The sequence below is a fragment of the Bidens hawaiensis genome, unplaced genomic scaffold, assembly GCF_021521415.1.
Source record: "Bidens hawaiensis isolate Kalapana, Puna unplaced genomic scaffold, B.hawaiensis_p1.1 tig00039058_1, whole genome shotgun sequence".
NCBI lineage: Eukaryota > Viridiplantae > Streptophyta > Magnoliopsida > Asterales > Asteraceae > Bidens > Bidens hawaiensis.
The window spans coordinates 144,783-159,324 of NW_027496867.1; the positions used below are offsets into that span (position 1 = coordinate 144,783).

Sequence of the window (14,542 nt, forward strand, 5' to 3'; positions counted from 1 at the left end):
TATTTCTTAAGCCACACAATATTTAGGGCATCTAACACATGATTTAAAATACTGAGAATGAGATTATATGAAAAATCAACCTCATTAACCATGTCATGATTTCTCATGAACTTTGGTTTTAATAGATGAATTTTATATGTCTCTTTTGTCTTTTGTTACATGATAACAAAAGTTGTGAAAATATATAGTATCATCTAGTTGTATTTTATAAATGTTTCAATCCAAATATTGATAACAAATCATATGAGAGTTTAAGGTAATAGTGACTTTATGTTGGCTATGCAAACCTTATAACTGTCATAATGTAACTTAAGTATTGATACTAAATTCTGATTAATCTACAGAATATTTAAGGTATCATAAAGCGTAATTTGAAGACAGTTTATCATGGTTCTAATAACCTTAACATTTAAATTTGTCACTAACCCTCATGTTAGTTATTTGTTGGTTTTTGGGTAAACATATATAACTAGACTCAACCAATCATGTGTTAATGAGAATATTAGGTTAGCAGACTTAAATATCATTAATATATAACTATTAATTTTAGCCAGTTGTTCTTTTGAATTATGGCTAATCTTGTAATGCCTATGCCTAATCTAATGGCATATTTTTGCAATGAGACTTCTCCTTAGAGAACTTAAAGCTGGAAGTAGCACTTGTATTTTGTCTATGAACCTTAGAATGATCCTCTTTTAGGTTTTAGTGGTAGTGAGTTGAATAACATCTTATTTTCTAGTACCAGATGCTTCTTTTCTTGTACATATGTTGCTTATCAACACACTCATTTTCCTTTTGGACTTCTGAGTGTTATAGTTGATTCTTAAGGCACCAAATTGTACTATTGAAAATTTTAGTATGTAATGTACTAGAATATTGTACTTAATTTCACGTGTGAGCCCTTAATTTTATGGGTCATGATTGTACATTATGATGTATTCAGTAATACCATTTAACATTATAGTTAGAATTTTTAAGAAGTGCATGAATCTTAGGAGTTATTTTGATTAGTCTTAGGAAAAACTAAATCTAGAATAACTCTAGTGATAACATTTATTTATATAAGTTCTTGATTATCATTATCGTAAGAGATCAGATTGACTCATTCGATTTGTTATGCTCTAGTTTTCAATGGAATGATTGTTATTAGAAAGAGCAGTAGGATAGTCATATCATGTCTTAATGGATAATTAAAATTAAGAAGAGCTAAATGTTATTAAAACTATTTGTGAGACAAAATTCAATCGTGTTTTGAGATTAGAGTGGATGATTTGGATGAGATAGCTATTTATAGAAGAAAATTATAGTGAGTAATGTTATGGGATATTAAGATAATACATATTAAAATTTATGATCATTAGATTAATGAAAGATCATTAATGTGAGGATCATTATATTTTATTGAAGATGTGATATGTCTATTATTACTAATATACTATAATTAAAAGTTCTACTTAAACAAAAAATAAATCACCTTTGGGCAGAATTAAATTTTATTTAAGTATGTGTGCAAAATTATTGTAACACATCACCTTTGGGCAGAACTGAGACAATTATAACTATGCACATGCTAGTTTTGCTGAATAAAAATGTAACACGTCACCTTTGGGCAGAAGTGAGACATTTATATTATGTTAGGCAAAAACTAACAAAAGCTTTCAGTTATACTTGAATGATATGGTAAATGTAACTCATCACCTTTGGGCAGAAGTGTTACATCAAAAGTTCATTCAAGTTAAGCCTTTATGTTTTGTAAAATTTTATAATATTTAAGGTTTACAAAACATTTAATTAGTTAATAGCGGAAAATGTTTAGAGTAAGGATTTTTAAGTTTCCGGTAGGACCTTATTTTGCGGAATTAGTTCTCGAAAATTTTGGGTTCCCGAGAATTGCCAGTTTCCGGCTTTTAGTGGGTTTTTCAGTATTTAGGTGTTTACATGATTTTATGGAGTTTTATAGAAAATGTTGATTCCGGTATTAGTGAGTTTTCGGGTTTATGGGTTATGGCCTCAAACCATTTTAGAAACTCATAAACTCTTAGAACACATAAGCTATTTTAAGTCCATAATACATGATTTTTAAATAGTACGTGAACCCGTAAACCGGTTTAAGCCCTTAACCCATGATCTTTATTAACTAAATTAATAATGATAAGATTTGGTTCAAATCCATTTAATGATTAACAATTATATTTGTTTCCTATTTTAAGGGGATTCAAATCTTTTAAGAAAATATTAAAACTTTTAAGTTATCCAAGATTTAAAAAAATATTTCCCTAAATAATCATTAACAAATATTAATCTAGATTTTGAACCAACATATATATAATTTTCGATAATTATGATGAACATGAAGAACATTATATAAAATTTTAACAGTTTTGTTTTACTTACGACACATCCAAACTACATATACACGTCTTTAATTTATGTTCTTGTCATCAATTCTCTAATCTAATAATTAACTCTATATTAAATACATAAACAAAAATAAGAAAATTCAGGAAACAAAGAATTAATTATATTCTATTAATAACTATGCAAAGAGAGAAACAATTCTTATGATGTGACATAAGGAAACGACGGCAACCATAAATAATTTCTTTTCCTTTTAACACACAAAAAGTTATGATCTACACAGTTTTTATAAACCTTTTTTTCGTGATAAAAAATAAGTTTTAGAACAATCAAAACTATTAAGAAAAAATAAGGTTTATCAAGTTTTTAGTTTATGTCTTTCTTAGATTTATGGAAACATGAAAAACTGATTAATCAACATCACTCTGATGTCACATTTTGATCAGTTCTTCATGTAAGTAATATAAAACATTATAAATATTAAACCTATGAACCTGTTACAGCATGAAGAGTAGTAATCGCAGTAGGGTATGATGTAGCCGACATGTTTGTCATCTTGATCGAGTTTCCCTTTAGTATGTATAGTTAAGGATGGTTAGGGTTTTTGAGAGGAACCCGGTTTAGAAGAGAGGAGGCACACAAAATTGTTATGTGTGTGTGATTAGGTTATGATATTAATGTCTCTTTATATACCTTATTAGTTAATTATATGTAATATGGCTCATCAACAATTACCAAACTAATATATAAGAAGGTATAGTTAATATTTTGATCTATTATAATATAAATGATTATAATGGCCATATATAATAAATATATAAAATATATTTATTCTTACACGTGCCACCTCTTATACCATGTCAAAATGTGACGATTTTATTGAATAATGGATGACTAGTCCGATGATTACAATCTGATGATTAAAAGAGATTAGAAATAAGACTAAACAAACCGATTCATATAGTTAACCTTCATTAAAGTCTTTCAATTTATAACACTAGCATGCTCGGTCTATCTAGAGAAGGAAGACATCGACAGAATCAGCGAGCACAAATTATGGGATCTAGAGACAATTTGCGAATTAGCAAGCTAGCAATATCTCCCGTTTGACAGCCTAGATGATGGATGAAGAAGGAAAGCCACGCCACAAAACGTTGGGTCGATGAACATTAAACCAAGGATAGCTGGGCTGGAACAATCTTCAACTTTGATATTTAACAGCCCACGAGAAGTTAGAAAGTCTAAAAAAACAAAATTATTTTGAACAATATATATATACATACACCCTTCTTCTACAAACCCATTTCCATTTCATACACTACACATAACCAAATCCTTCAAAAATACAACCAAAATGAATCCTAAAAACAACCTGAACCAACTGAAACACCAATTCCCTCCTTTCGATCAACTCCACGGTTTGCAAAATCAACCGAACGTGAACATGCTTGGAACCCGAACACCCAAAAACAACCGAACCAAAATTTCCCGTTTGGTTTAGCCGACCCGAACCTAAACATGTATGCCAACTTTCTCATGCCCCAAAACCTCATGCCGGCGTTCGGGTCTACCCAACCGGACCCGGAGACGGTGCCGGAGACTCAGACGGCATGGGCCTCCGGTTCTAGCAAAAAACCGGGTCGTAAACACAAAAAAAAACAACCGGGTGAGCCGATGGCGCAACGTGATCCATAAAAGCAATGGAGCGAGGAGGAGGAAGTAGCTCTCGCAAGCAGTGTTTTGGAAACCGGACCAGTCCAACCGAGAATCGTTAGTATGAGCGATCCGGTTTGCACCCTCTAAACCGCTTTTGAAATAACCGGCCGGTCTGTGCAAGTTTGCGGTTGAACCGGAGACACGATCCAACCAGATTTCAAATAAAGGAAGGAAGATTTTCATAAAATAAAATATATGTTAGAATCAAGTTTCGAACCCAGGTACCCCGAAAACTTTTAAAAGCTAAACCCACTAAACCAGTTGAGCTAGCACTAAACTGATGCTATAATTGCTAAGTAAAAGGATAAATATTAATGTTCTTTCCTGCATACAATATGTATACCTTAAATAAATTGAACTTTTATATGAAAGCAAACACATTATATGTCTCGTAAAAACTAAATATATTAAGTAATATTAACAAAACACATTATATATATATATTAATTTAGAAGTTTTTGTTTTCTCATATTTATACACTGTTTTACTGCTACTACTTTTGTTACACTAGGTACAAGTAAACAATGCTTAGTTAGTTAGATGAGTAATCAGAAGACTCTAATGCTGCCGTTGCCTGCCACGTATATTTACCCATGTTAAACAACCTTCTCATTCTTTCTAGCAAATCATCATTCATCTTCTTAGTTCACTGGAATCACTCAAAGCAAACGATTATTACTACCAGTCACACGTAGATTCTTGGTCTTCTTACTGTGATCGATGGGGTCCTGGCTCTACGATGGCGGCGGGGTCTGGTTGCTCAGCAGCGACGGTGTGGTGGCCAAGAACTACATCCTCTTTTCTGGCGATGGTGAAGATCAAGCAGGTTGGTGCACATTTAATTTTAAGGTTATATTATTCTATTTGTATGGTGATTTTCTTACTACTGCATACCATTGATCTCGACAATGGTTTTCGTTGTCGATCGTTTTGGGTTTCAATTGCAGGCCTACAAAGAGTCAGAATTAGTTCTTCAACATTTTTGGCAATGTATTTCTCCGTAGCAAAATTAGGCGTTCGAGACCGTGTCAGGATTTGGAGTTTATTCCCAATATAAGGTATCCAAAATTACTCTTTGTGTTGGTGTCTGTGGTAATTTGTTGTTGTGAACCAAAGGAGAATTAGATTCGGTTATTTATGATTTGATTTGGTCTTGATGTTCAGTTTTGGTGTTATTATATTAGATGTGATTCATCTCTGTTTATAGGAGGGTTTCTTTGAAGTTGTAAAAGGATCGTCTTGGTTCTTTGAGGTCGTGAAATACATATGCACTATTATATTGTTTCCCCCTTTTTAAGTTTTATAGATTAAAAAGTTTTAAGATAGATAACATGTAAAAGCTTTTGTTGGACAAACTTTTCCTTGCCATTGCGCGTTAAGTATTCTCTCTATGAAAGCCCACCCCATCACGTTGGATGTGCGTAGTTAGACTTAGGCAATATAAGCTAGGACCATATTTTTCGTGTATGTGAATTGTCCTGGTAGCACTAGACACAAATGGAACAATTAATATTAACTTTGTATTCCCTGGGTAATATTATGTACCCCCAAGGATCACAACATCCGAAAATAATAGTTACTGACTACGAATCCGTAAGCGTACCAACACCAGCACACGCTGCAACGCGCCGATTCTTAAATCCGGTCCACCCGGTTCAACCGGTCTGACCAGTGACCCAGTAAGACGGCCGGTTCGTTGTCCGATCCGGTTATGAAAACATTGCTCGCAAGGGTTTGGATCGTCATTTCGGAGGATCCCGACGTCGGTAAATTTATTTAATATTAACTATTTATATAACTTTATTCATTGTTTATTTAAAATGTATACTAATTGTGACATAATTTTAATTTGCAGCTAACTTTCAAGCCAGCGGAATATTTTGGAGGAAAGTTTTTGAAGCTTGGCTCGCGCTAACGGGTAAATCCGAAGACTACCGGGGCAAAGAAGCGGTTCAAGCCCACTGGAAGAACCTTAATTCGGATTGCCAAAAGTTTGCCGGGATATACAACCGCTTACGCGAGTCCGGTTGGCGTAGTGGGCAAAGCAACGCCGACATCCAATCCCAAGCGTTAAACGACTTTCGATCTCAAGGGTATCGTGAAGGGAGGATCGGGAAACCGTTGAAGCAACTAAAATGTTGTGAAAAACTAAGGGGATGCGCGAAATGGAACGGGGTACCCACCGTACCAGTAGCTCGACGAGCCGGTTCATCATCCAACAAATCCGAGCACACCCAACACCCTCCGATGCTCGTAAGTTTAACCTCGTTGACGAACACGACGCGGTTAACTTAGGCGACGAAGACAAGTACTTGAGTTGGTTGACCCCTCGGCAGAACAAGAAAACATTATCCAAAAAAGGGGAGGGTTCGTCGTCGTCATGATTCAACCCCGCGGCCAGTGAAGAAACCGAACATCTTAAAGAGGTGTTCGATCGTTTCGAAACACATGTCGTGGGTATGGGAAGCGGCATCAAAGCAACCACCGAATATCAGGGAATGGTGGCCAAGATGCTTCAACTAAAACAAATGAAAGAAGACTACGAATCACTCGTAAGGGACGGGTTACACGAAGAGGCCGCATTATTACAACAACGACGACTTCAAAAAATGCACGTATATTAAGGATATTAGTTTTTTTTATGTTTCTTTTTTAATTTTAATGTATTTTTATCTGATTATTTAATTTAATGGGTTTTTATTTGTTTAGTTTAATTATTAAAAAAATAATAATGAATGGTGACGTGGCACTGGAAGGGGCTACAAAATCATTACACCACAAAAATAAATTTCTACTCTTTGCTGACTGGACGCTAGGTGTCAGAATTCGTCCAATTTATAGCCTCTCCACCACGCATAGCCTTTGAACCAAAGGAAAATGTTTGATAATAAATTGAATGATTTTAACAAAGAAAAGTAAACACCCTTTTGAGAAAAAAAAACTCTAATAAAATAGGGTCGAAAGTCAACTGGGTGTCTTTTTCTGGAACCTGGATTATTATCAGTTGAGACGTGTTACATGAGGCAACCACATGAAACTTTCCAAGTATGTCCTTATTGGCGTTTGAAAGATGTATAAGAATGAATGGAGGACAGGAATCAGTATGTCAATGTTTGAATGTTTTAGTCAATATGGAAAACAAGGACCAATGTAATGAAACTTCTATATATACTTAATCGCATAGAAAGTAGAACAAGTTGAATTGTCCGTGTGAAAGGTTATCAAATGTCTCAAGAAGGCAGGTTATAAGTTGGTAGTTCTCTAATTCCTTCTACATGAATTTGAAATGATGATTCCCGTCTTATTTTCCGTGTTGATTATTCTGGCCTGTCAACCACTCCATTCTGCAATATCAAACAACGTTTCTATGCCTGTCTGCCCAGAAAGTTTCAGTTGTCCAACATTTTCCCCGTTCAAGTACCCATTTTACAATGCCACAGACAAACGATGTGGGTTGATCAAGGTCAACTGTACTTCTATAGGTGGAGAGATTCAAATTGGAGGATGGTCGTTTGAGATTGTAAGAAATTTAGATTTTAATCAAAACTCTTTACTCGTCTGGAGCTTACCATTTGACCAGCTTGTGAAGAATAAAAGCTGTGATGCGCTTATGAGTAGTCTCACTTCTCCAAGCCCTCTTTTGTATTCCATTTCAATAACTTCCTCCATCACTCTCTTCAAATGCACAAATAATGTCAGTTATTTTGAGCAACTATTTAATTACAGTAGCTATGAATGCAAAGATCACAACTTCTACTATAACTACTACAATGGAACAGTTCCAAATGGCCTCCCGCATACATGTAAAGTAGTGCAGCTACCTTCGAAATTGTCGGCAATTAGTCCAGGACTTGATCAAAATAATTTATTTTCTCTTCTCGACTCTTCTGCCTTCATTAATTTTACTTTGACACCTTCTTGTGATGATTGTCAGAAAAACCACCAACAGTGTGTTGCTGAAAATCAACATGATGTTCATTGTTCACGCGTCATATGGGGTATTAATTTACTGCTGCTTTATTTTTCTTTTGTCTAACCTAGTCATGAAAACATTTCTTGTCCTTGAACATATACTTTTGTTAATTTACATCTTTGATCCTATATATTATATAACTAATAATTTTTTTATTTGGTTTATGAAGAAAATCCAAGCAGAAAACGGGCGACTAAGATTCCGGGTAAGAACTAAGCATCTTCTATTCTATTCGTTATTACTAGTTCTATGCATGAATCCGTTGCTTTTTTCATGTTTTAGTTATAATTGGATCAGCCTTTATCATCATCATACTGTCTTTGGTCATCTTCATTATTTGGCGTCAGTGTAAGAGCAACCCTTTTTCCTATGTTTTATCAAAGAACAAGTCTCAAAAACTTGAAGACATAAATCTCTCCTTTGGCGTATCTGTTTTCACCTACAAAGAGCTCGAAGATGCCACACGAAATTTCGACCCTTCTCGGGAGATAGGGGATGGAGGTTTTGGAGCTGTTTATTATGGTGAGAACTTAATTGTTCAAGTAAAAATGTCACTGATTTGATCAAATTTTACTTTTAATCAACTCACCTAATTTTATATCTCTCCGAAAAAGGTAAACTCAAAGATGGCCGAGAAGTTGCAGTGAAGAAACTTCATGAGCACAACTACAATCGAGTCCAACAATTCAAAAATGAAGTTGAAATCCTCACCAAATTAAAACACCCAAACCTTGTCGTTCTCTATGGTTGCACCTCTAGGCAAAGCCATGAACTTCTCCTTGTTTATGAGTATGTGCCCAACGGAACTGTTGCAGATCACCTACATGGTGAACAAGCGAACCAAAACCTGCTAACATGGCCGATACGGATGAACATTGCCATTGAAACCGCTAGTGCGTTGGTGTACCTTCATGCTTCAGAAATTTTACATCGAGATGTAAAGCCGACCAACATACTTCTTGATCATAACTTCGGCGTCAAAGTAGCAGATTTTGGTCTGTCACGTCTTATATCGAATAATGTCACTCATGTGTCAACAGCTCCTCAGGGAACTCCAGGATACGTGGATCCACAATATCACCAACGCTATCAATTAACAGATAAAAGCGACGTTTACAGTTTTGGGGTAGTCTTGATTGAACTAATATCGTCAATGGTGGCTGTCGACTTAAACAGATCTCAGGATGAGGTTAGTTTGGCTAACTTTGCCTTAAACATGATACAAAGATGCGAAATTGATCAATTAATCGACCCGGTTTTAGGATCGGATAGGAATCCTGAAATCATGAACATGATAACATTAGTAGCAGAATTGGCTTTTAGGTGTTTACAGCATGATTCAGATATGAGGCCTACAATGAGTGAGGTCCTAGATGCGTTGATGGATATTCAGGCCGTGGGTAGGATAGAGGCTTATGACAGTCCTAGAAACATGCTTCATGTGTCCGAAACAAATGACGCGGTCGTTTTATTGAAAGATTTGCGTTCACCCGTGTCCGTCACTAGGGAATGGCCAAGCAAAACCAGTGCTACAACTACGCAAAGCAGCTACGGAGATAGATTCTCAATGAAAAATGATAGCAATACATAAAAGCTCACGGGGAACAAGGATGACATGAAAGCATCAATTTTTCATAAAAAAAGAATCATGAAAGTAGTCATTAAGCATGAGATAATCAGGCCGTGTATATACTTTTAATTATGTATCATACTTTTCTATTAATGAAATTATATACAATAATACAAAGCTCGAGAGCTCGTTTTATATTTTGAGCATGTTTTAGTTTAAGCTCAATATAAACTTTACTTTAACAAACTCTGTTTATTTTAGGTCCTATTATTTACATGTTAACTATTATTAATTTCACCGATATAAGTATGAAAATATATATACTACTAGTTCTATTCGTTTTAATATTTTGTAGGTTAATGAATAAGAACGTGCTTAAACGATACAACTGTATTATATATGAGAGAAACAGAGTTATTGTTCGATCAAAACATAAACTACTTTGGTATATTTTTATTTGTCTCAAAGTTAATTTGAGTTAAAAGATTTATCATTTCATTCAAAAGTAAATGTTAATTATACGAAACATGATTTTAAAGGAAGAAATAGACTTCTTTAATTTGGAATTTAAGCTATACCGATTGGGAGGACATGCGCATTGCGTCACGCCCGTAAAAACCAAGCATCCACACACTAAAGACAAACGACCTAAAAATGATTTTAACTTGTAACTGAAACCGACCAGTATGCAATTCTCTGAATCAAAATCAAATGATATCCGAAACAAATTTTGGATGCCCTTAAGACCATCACCAATAGAATGTGTTTTTGTGGATGTTTTTGTATGCCTACATGGCACTTGGGCCCAAAAAACACTCCCTTTCTACTCCTTTCTCTCTTATCTCACAAACACATTCTTCATCCTTTCTTCATCAAGAATCTCCATCCACCTTCTTTCCTCCACAAGTCCACATCACATCACACCATCTCTCCTTCACATAACGATTTTTCTTTTAAAACACTTTAAAAATCTTCTATTGTGGATGCTCTAAAAACAAAATGAACAAGTTGTGAATTAAACATCTAACCGGAACTGACCCGTTAACAACCAAAAAAGAATCTAACTTGCTAGCTGTGTTCCCTTGACTAATTGGCACTTTTTTGTTTGGTCAAACAAAAGTGGGAAAATTCCCAAAATGGCCATTTTTGGAGAGAGAAACTGAAAAATAGCTCTAAATTTCAACATTTTCCCAAAATAGCCCATCAAATTTGGACCGAGGAGACGAGATCTGAAAAAATCCTCCGGCCAATAAAATTTAGACAAGTGTCAAAATCCGACGGGTTTTTTAAAAATATTGGAGGACCAGTCCATATTTCCTATTAAAAGTTCTTGAAATTAAACAGTCTTTTCCACGGTCTTTTAATGTTTATTAACGGGTCCCCACAACTTCCAAAAACATGGGAAAATATATCTTTAAATTCAGTCTTTCAAGACGCATTTAGGGTGAATTTGTACCAAGAAGACGAGTTTGTAGTTTATTTCTTATGTGTTTAAATTTAGTCTAGACCTTCAAAATTTATTTATATTCCGTCTATACCGATAATATAGTATGAGATTCCGTCTTTTCCGACATGATCATCCAAAGAATATACATGAGTTATCTTCATCATCTTCCACTTCATACCACCCTAAACCATCCTCTCATACCACTCTAAACCTTATCTTCCATGGAATTTGATAATGTTGTTGTTTGTTATGGTGGTAATTGGCAAACCGGTAACGGAAGGTATGATTATGTTCCAATAAACTGTAAACGGGGAGGTGTTAATCTTGTTTCAAACATCAACCATTCCAAGCTAATTGATTTGATTCAAGAGTTAGAATTTGATGAAAATATGTGAATGAATGAGGATTGATGAAGATGATAGATTTAATGTAAATATGGACGGACAAGTACGAATATACTACATACTCGTCTCCTTCATACATATTTTAAAGATTCGTGTCTTGAAAGACAAATTTTAATGCACATTTTTTCATGAGTTCAAAATATAAAGGGTCGAGATAAGAAACTTAAATAACCCATATGGCAAGACAACTTTTAATATTGGGATATTGGTTTTAAATACTCTTAACTTTGACCCATTGATAGATAACACTCCTAACTTACAAAATGTTCCTCAACACTCCCAACTTTTAACGTATTTTCTTCTAGCACTCCCGGAGTAACGAGACACTAACTTCGTTAGTGTTTGGGGTAAAAAATGTAATTTTTCAAAGTTTAAGGGATAAAATCAAAATTTTGTTTATTATATAATTCACCATCTTCTCCAATCAACAACCACAACTCTTCCCTGCCACCAACCACCACCGCCACCGACAGTCACCAACCATCACAGTTGCCGCCACTGGTGGAACTATACCGTCGGAACTCGAAAACATAACAAGCCTTCAACAAATCTACATCAGGTATTACAACGCTTACACCGGCTGTATTCCGCCGGAAATCGATAACTTCGCTTTGACGCTGCTAACTGCGGTTTCACCGGTGAAGTCGTGATACCTTATTCCTTCAAGTAGTTAGGTAGTTAGATACAGTGCATTTAATAAATTAATAGTTAATAATTGTTATATATTTTATCCTCTTGCATAATATTACCTGTAATTACATTGTGTCTTCTAATACGAGTTAACTCGCTTACTGGATCTCTAACTAAAGAGCTTGGAGGCTAAAAGACTTTTTTATCAATGGACATGTCAAATAATATATTCACAGGCAAGATACCAGATTCTTTCCAGAACCTCAAGAACCTCACTTTACTAAACCTGTTCCGTAACAAGCTTCACGGATCAATACCTGATTTCATCGGTGAGTGGTTGTTGGTAGCAGGGAAGAGTTTGTGTGGTTGATTGGAGAGGATGGTGAATTATATAATAAACAAAATTTTGATTTTATCCCTTAAACTTTAAAAAATTAATAAACACTAACGAAGTTAGTGTCTCGTTACTCCGGGAGTGCTAGAAGAAAATACGTTAAAAGTTGAGAGTGTTGAGGAACATTTCGTAAGTTAGGAGTGTTATCTACCAATGTGTCAAAGTTGAGAGTATTTAAAACCAATATCCCTTTAATATTAAGATTTTGTGAAGAATATGGACGGGGACCTCAATATTTTCAAAAATATGAACCCCTTAGTTCAAATTTTTCAAGTAAGTGTCTTGAAAGACAAAGTTTAATGGCACATTTTTCCATGAGTTCAAAATATATAGGGTCAAGATAAGAAACTTAAATAACCCGTCTGGTAAGACAACTTTTTAATATTAAGATTTTGTGTAGAATATGGATGGGTACCTCAATATTTTCAAAAATATGATCCCCTTAGTTCAAAATTTTCAAGTAAGTGTCTTGAAAGACAAATTTTAATGGCACATATTTCCATGAGTTCAAAATATATAGGGTCGAGATAAGAAACTTAAATATCTCGTCTAACAAGACAACTTTTTCATATTAAGATTTTGTGAAGAATATGGATGGATACCTCAATATTTTCAAAAATATGATCCCCTTAGTTCAAATTTTTTAAGTAAGTGTCTTGAAAGACAAAATGAAATGACACATTTTTCCATGTTTTTAAAATTTGTAGGATTAGATAAGAAACTTAAATAATCCGTCTGGCAAGAAAGCTTTGGAAAATAAATTTTAGTTCAAAAATATGGACGGGTCCCTCAATATTTATAAATTTTGGTCTTTTTGGTACAAATTCATCATAAATGCGTCTTGAAAAACTGAATTTGAATTCATATTTTCCCATGTTTTTGGAAGTTGTGGGGACCCGTTAGTAAACATTAAAAGACTGTCGGAAAATACTGTTTAATTTCAAAACTTTTAATAGAAAATATGGACTGGTCCCCCAATATTTTTAAAAAACTCGTCGGATTTTGACACATGTCTAAATTTTATTGGCCGGAGGATTTTTTTTCAGATCTCGTCTCCTCAGTCCAAATTTGATGGACTATTTTTGGAATCTGTTAAAATTTATGGCTATTTTTTAGTTTCTCTCTAAAAAAGGACTATTTTGAGAATTTTACCAACAAAAAAATAGCAGCTTTGACGTTTTTGCTACATCAGTATACCATGCCCGTAATCGTATCCATAATTTAAGAAACTTATGGTTCGGTTCAACCATATTTTCCAACGAATTTTAAAACCAAATAATAAAAATTAATTTAAAATGTAAAGTGTGCTAAATATGTTATCTCTAATCATAATCATGCAATAAAAATAAGACATTACTAGGTGTGATTTAAACTAAAAAGGTGAACTAAGTTATTTGAATAAAATACATATATGTTTGATTTATAACAGGTGAAGTATGAAATGATTTTGTACATCATTTAGGTCTGATTAATTTTTATATTCGACTGTCGTAGTTACAACAGAGGTTGCAAATAGAGAACCTCATACTTGCCATCCTAGCACAATTAATATAATTTTAAACATATTTTGTATTTTGCTCATTGCTAAAAGTCTTTCTATTGTGGTGTTTGCAAAACCTCATAACGGAAAAAAGATTCGTGAAACATTGGTCGTGTTAGCAGTGCCGAAGCTTCCTTAAAGCACGCCCCACCCCCTTTCCGCTGTTGTATAAATGCATACCTGGATATGAAGTCGATTATTGATGCAAACCTGTAACATTGATTTCAATCTTGGTTTGTTAAACAATTTTCTGAATTAATCTCTAAATCGTGAATCACTTTTAGATTAACCTATTTGCGGGTTACACGCAATGATTTATCGGATAAAACATCGATTTTTCATAGATGGAATTGGATTTTGATGATTACGTAAATGTGATGAAGAACAAAGGAAGAAGTAACCGTCCTCTCTTTGTTCTGTGTATCGATTGAGGGAGTGAGATTCTAGAGAATCATAAGCTCACTTATCATTATACTTAAACTCAAGTATAAAACCAAATAACAAAGCCCA

General features: G+C 34.3%; 1 pseudogene across 1 annotated transcript; it reads left to right on the forward strand.

The window, feature by feature from the left end:
* Positions 1 to 7,320: 7,320 nt before the first annotated feature.
* On the forward strand, positions 7,321 to 9,829 carry LOC143590918 (LEAF RUST 10 DISEASE-RESISTANCE LOCUS RECEPTOR-LIKE PROTEIN KINASE-like 1.1; annotated as a pseudogene). Its single transcript, XR_013145577.1, has 3 exons — positions 7,321 to 8,072; positions 8,217 to 8,569; positions 8,662 to 9,829. The product of XR_013145577.1 is annotated as an LEAF RUST 10 DISEASE-RESISTANCE LOCUS RECEPTOR-LIKE PROTEIN KINASE-like 1.1 (transcript).
* The last annotated feature ends 4,713 nt before the right edge of the window (positions 9,830 to 14,542 follow it).